Source organism: Eleutherodactylus coqui, chromosome 10 (genome assembly GCF_035609145.1).
Source record: "Eleutherodactylus coqui strain aEleCoq1 chromosome 10, aEleCoq1.hap1, whole genome shotgun sequence".
NCBI classification, from domain to species: domain Eukaryota; kingdom Metazoa; phylum Chordata; class Amphibia; order Anura; family Eleutherodactylidae; genus Eleutherodactylus; species Eleutherodactylus coqui.
In genome coordinates this window covers 96,087,620-96,093,847 of record NC_089846.1, presented here as the reverse complement: position 1 = coordinate 96,093,847, position 6,228 = coordinate 96,087,620, and positions in this window count along the sequence as shown.

The following is a 6,228-nucleotide window of genomic DNA, read 5'->3' as shown; positions in this document are numbered from 1 at the left end:
GGAGCTCTTAGAGCTACGGCATCATACATCCAGTCACTCTCCACGGAACTTTTGGAGCGATGGCCTCATACATCCAGTCACTCTCCATTTGAATCAAGAAGGATGGGTGCTCTCCTTAAGCAGAGATGACACCCCTCTTGAAACCTGCACACTGATGAGGGGCAAACGCCCTGAAACAGCTGTCTGTATGGTTTTCTGGCTTGGTTTCCTATTCCAAATCATTGTTTTACAGACTTGTTAAAGGAGTTGTACATTGATTTGAAGGAATGCTGCCATCCAATAGGTGGCGCTGCAGAGGTATTGTTCTATCTTCCTTAGGCTGCCTGCACACGGGCGGAAATCCCGCGGCGGGATTTCCGCCACTGAAAGTTTGCATAGGAGTGCATTACAATACGCACTCCTATGCAGACGGCCGCAGTTTGGCCGCGCGAAATCTCACGCGGCAAACAAACCGCGGCATGTCCTATTTTCCCCCAGTCGTCTCCACGACAGCACCAATGAGATTGCCTCCTCCTGGTAGGACAGGAACATACTGAGAGGTTAAAAGCTCCCCCCCTTCCCCACTTTCCTCAGTGTCTTCCTGTCCTGCCAGGAGGCAGGATCTATGAGAGGAGCTGGTGGAGAAACCAGCGAAAGCATACAGGCGGATCGGAAGGCAGTGGCTCACCCTGTCATCCCTTCGCAGCCAGACGACTCCCGGGACGCCACATCAGGGTGGTAACCCCCGGGCCAGGTTCCTCCCGCGGCGGCCCATGGGGGGTTCAAAGCGGGAGCCTCAGTCCCCCTCGTCCTCCGGCAGAAATTACAGCGCGGCGCTCCAGGAAGCCCTTTGACGGCAGGGGGCGGGGCGCCGCATCTCACGTCCAGCGCGATGACGTCATCGCGTCTGCATTAGGAGCGGAGGGGGCGGGGCTTAGCGCAGGAGCGCGAAAATTCAAATAGGAACCTGAGAGAAGCCAGAACACCAGCATCACAGGTCGCAGGGTGTCTGCAGCACTGGTATAAAGATGAGTGCTCCAGCCCCAGAGACAGCTGAAACCTCAGCCTCAGCGGCCGTAAGTAGCCAGTGCGGCAAAAATACAATGCAAATATCCAGTATGTTGTGTATGGAAAAATTGCATGTTTACCCGCAAAAATGCTTTGTTTGTCAGGGGGATAAAAAAGACATCCCCCCCAGAACAAAACTGCGAAAGTGCGTGGAATGCGGGACGAGACTGCCAGCCACGTATCAGAGGCCTCTATGCAAGGCATGCGTGGCTAGGCTAGTCAGAGAGGAATCGGGGGGATTCCTGGATGACGTTAGAAAGCTGGTGAAGGAAGAGGTTCAATCAGCTCTAACGTCACTGCCGGCACCGCCAGCGAAACGCCAAAGAAAGGCATATGTTCCCGAGGAGTCTTCTGATTCCGAGAACTCCATCGGATCAGAGCAAGAGGAGCAGGCGGCCGAAGAGTCCTCAGAGGAGGAGGACTACAGGAAATATTTGTTCCATCAAGATGAGTTGACGGAACTAATTAAATCAGTTAGGGCTACGTTAAAAATAGAACAGCCCAGAGAGCCGCGGACCCGACAGGATGAGATATTCAGTGGACTTGGGGAGAGGCGCAAACATACCTTCCCGGTCCACAAAAACATCTCTAAAATAATTCAGAGAGAGTGGAGTAAACCAGACGCAGGTTCCTACTCCGCTCGAGGCGTAAAAAGGAGATACCCCCTGGAGGAGGAAGCTTGCGCAAGCTGGGACGAAATACCTAAGGTAGACGTCCCGGTGGCCAAGGTAGCCAAGAGGACGACTCTGCCCTTTGAGGATGCCGCACAGCTAAAAGACCCCATGGATCGCAAGGCAGAGGGACTCCTAAAGAAATCATGGGAGGCAGCGGCAAACATCCTTAGGCCAGGGATCGCAGCCACTTGCGTGGCGCGGACCCTGGGGGTATGGTTAGAGCAGCTGGAACTACATCTGACCAACAAAACGCCGAGGGATCAGATCCTTAACTCCCTTCCCATCCTGCGCATGGCCACTAACTTCCTAGCGGACGCCGCGGCCGAGACCGTCAAACTCTCAGCAAAAGCCACAGCCCGCGCTAACTCAGCCAGAAGGGTGTTATGGCTGAGGTCATGGTCAGGCGACCTGGCCTCGAAAAACAAATTGTGTGCCCTCCCATTCTACGGCCAATTTCTATTCGGACCGGACCTAGATAAAATTCTAGAGAAGGCGGCCGACAGGAAAAAAGGGTTCCCTGAGGAAAAACCACAGAGAGTGAAGACCTTTCCCCGGGCCCCAATGCAGCAGCCCGAGGCCTACCGAGGCAAGGGCAAGACAGGCCGCTGGAGTTACCCCAAGGGGGGCAGAGGAAGGAATATCCTCTTCAACCCCCATCAGGGGGAGCCGAAGCAAAGACCCTGACGCCATCCCCGTAGGGGCAAGGCTGGGGAGCTTTGTGGATCAATGGGCCGCAATCTGCGGGGGCCCATGGATCCCAAAGATCCTACAGCACGGATACCAGATAGAGCTGGTATCCATCCCCAGAAGGAAATTTATTACCACGCGAGCCCCAAAAAAACAGCTACATTTACTAGGGCAAAGCGTGCGCGACTTGCAGCGGTTAAACGCAATATCTCCCGTACCGCGAAACGAGGAAACCCAGGGCTATTACTCCAGGCTCTTTTTAGTAAAAAAACCCGGCGGGAAACACCGGACGATAATAAACCTGAAAGACCTGAACACCTGCGTCCGATACAGGAGATTCAAAATGGAAACCATCTCCTCGACAATAAAGTTGATCCCCAGAGGAGCCTACATGGCGTCCATCGATCTGAAGGACGCGTATTTTCACATCCCGATCCACAAAGATTCACAGAAATACCTGCGGTTCGCAGTGGACATGGGCGGAAGAACAGAGCACCACCAGTTCAGATGCCTGCCCTTCGGGATATCCTCAGCTCCCAGAATCTTTACCAAGATTATGGCGGAGGTAGCTGCCCACCTGAGAGAAAAATCGATCCTAGTAGTACCGTACCTGGACGATATTCTATTAATAGCAGAGTCCAAAAAACTCCTAACCAAACATCTGGAGACAGTGCTACAACTTCTCCAATCATTGGGATGGATTATAAACTGGGAAAAATCCAGCCTAGATCCCGGCAAGCAGAAGACGTTTCTGGGAATAACTCTCGACTCAGAATCGCAATGCTCCTACCTACCCGAGGAGAGAATACGAAAAATCCGCAGAATAGTCAAAACCTTCCTACGAAGACGATTCTGCACAATTCGGGAGGCAATGTCTCTTCTGGGGAGCTTGACATCATGCATCCCAGGAGTAGCATGGGCCCAAGCCCACACCAGAGCCCTACAGGCCGTAGTCCTATCCTCGTGGGACAAAAGGCAGTCCTCGCTAGGGGCAAGGACGTACATCCCAAACAGGGCAAAAACATCCCTGCGTTGGTGGACATCCCCAGAGAACCTGCGGAGAGGGGTTCACTGGCTACAAAACCCAGCCATCCATATCACAACAGACGCAAGCGCCTGTGGATGGGGAGCGCATGTGGGGAACCAATTCTTTCAGGGTCCCTGGCCTCAGAGGATAAAAGAACAATCCTCAAATTTCAGAGAACTACAGGCAGTTTGGCAGGTTCTACAGCAGTTGGGCAACTCGCTACAGAACCATCACATAAAAATACTGTCAGACAATGTCACCGCGGTCGCTCACATACGACACCAAGGGGGCACAAGATCTCCCCCACTGCAAAGCATCGCACACAAAATCTTTCACTGGGCGGAGGGCCGGATCCTCTCGATCACGGCAACCCACTTAAAGGGGACACTAAATGGAAAAGCAGACTTCCTCAGCAGGAAGCAGATAGACCCAGGAGAGTGGTCCCTCTCCCCAGAGGCATTCAAAATCTTAACCAACCGGTGGGGGACCCCACAGTTGGACCTCTTCGCAACCAGGGAGAACACAAAAGTAGGCAACTTTTTCTCCCTCCGGCCAGGAGATCGTCCGATAGCGGTAGACGCCCTGGGCCAGGACTGGGGACAAGGACTGGCCTACGCCTTTCCTCCCATACCACTAATCCCCAGGGTTTTACAGCACTTCAGAACCCAGGGATGCACGCTAATCCTAGTGACCCCCTTCTGGCCAAAAAGAAGCTGGTTCGGTCTTCTGACAACACTGAGCGTCCAGGACCCAGTCACCTTGCCTACCTGGACGGATCTTCTATCGCAGGGGCCACTGAACCACCCCGGCCTAGACAAACTCCATTTAACGGCATGGCTCTTGAGGAATCCTCGCTAAGAAAGAAAGGATTCTCAGAGAAAGTAGTAGAAACCCTAATGTCCAGTAGGAAAAAGACGACCCACCTGATCTACCAGAAGGTCTGGAGAAAGTTTTCCTCATGGAGACAGGGAAGGGATCGCGGGGATTCTATCCCCGACACTCCGCTAATCTTAGAATTCCTGCAGGAGGGCTTAGAGATGGGCCTCTCCCCGAGCACCCTAAAAGTCCAAGTTTCAGCCCTTAGCGCTATCTGCGACACAAAATTCGCAGACGATAGATGGGTCCACAGGTTCCTAACAGCAGCAGCTAGATTACGCCCTAGGCCCATAAACCTGTTCCCAGACTGGAACCTTAATTGGGTTCTAGGGGCCATGACAGCGGTACCATTCGAACCGATCAAAGCGCTACCTATAAGAATGCTGACAATCAAGACCATCTTCCTAGTAGCCATTACATCCGCAAGACGGGTTAGCGAACTACAGGCCTTGTCCATCCGCCACCCGTTTATGAAAATTACAGACACCAAACTAATATTTAAAACAGACCCGGCCTTTATGCCGAAAGTAGTGTCAGATTTTCATAGGTCCCAGGATATAATAATCCCCTCATTCTTCAGCCACCCAAAAAACGAGGAGGAAAGAACCCTAAGCTGCCTGGACGTTAGGAGAGCAGTCCTAACCTACATAGATACAACAAGCCACTGGAGGCGGGACGACAACCTGTTCGTCCAGTTCAGTGGCCCAAATAAGGGTAGCAAAGCAGCGAAAAATTCCATAGCCAGGTGGATCCGCCTGGCCATCATAGAATCCTATAAAGCCCTCAGGAAGGAGATCCCGCTAGCGCTTAAAGCCCATTCCACAAGGGCAGTAGCGTCCTCGTGGGCCGAACACAGTTCAGCCTCGGTCGAGCAAATTTGCAAGGCCGCAGTCTGGAAAAAACCCCACACGTTTACTAAACACTATAGGGTAAAAGTGCAGCAGGACGAGGACATGGCCTTCGGCCGCAAAGTCCTCTCGGCAGCGATCCCACCCTAATAAACTTTAGTTGGTACGTCTCATTGGTGCTGTCGTGGAGACGACTGGGGGAAAAAGTGGATTATACCCACCTGATAATCAGGTTTCCAGTAGTCTCCACGACAGCACCCGTACCTTTCCCGCCCTAGAAAAATAAAATAATAAATCTAAAAATTAAAAAACCCCGGTTAGGGGAAAAAATTTAAGTTTCGCTCCTGCCCCGGCAATTCGTTAGAATCCACTGAGGAAAGTGGGGAAGGGGGGGAGCTTTTAACCTCTCAGTATGTTCCTGTCCTACCAGGAGGAGGCAATCTCATTGGTGCTGTCGTGGAGACTACTGGAAACCTGATTATCAGGTGGGTATAATCCACTTTTTTGTGCGGGGCACGCACTCACCCGGCCGCCGGCTCCGCTCTGCGCATGCGCCGGCTGCGCCACAGCCGGCACATGAAAGAGCCGGGGCCGCCAGGCGCGGGTGAGTACGCGCTCGTCCCTGCAGGCTCTCGGGTCGGGTCCCGCGGCAAGAATTCTCGCTGCCGGATCTGACCCGCTCGTCTGCAGGCGGCCTTATTTGCATAAATTACCTAGAGGAGCATGCATGGCCTTATACGTCTCCTCACTCACCTCGCGGGTGTCTTCTCACACCCCTTCTGGGCGCTCTCCTTGGGGAGAGACTATGCCCCCCCCAACCCACATACCCCCTAGGTGTCTCCGCACAACTCAGACACTCAACTGGTTTTCTGGATCCGTATTTTCCCCAAGTTTCTACTGTACTGGATGTAGCCCGTTTATTATGGCCTGGTGGATGCTGTATTTCATATGAAGGTTACCTTACAGTTCTGAACTGACAAGCTCCCCAGCTGCCGTTCCCCTGTGACACGGCGGAGTGTAATCCCCTAAAAATCGTGCTCCTGAGCATCAAAAGCAATAAACCCAGAGT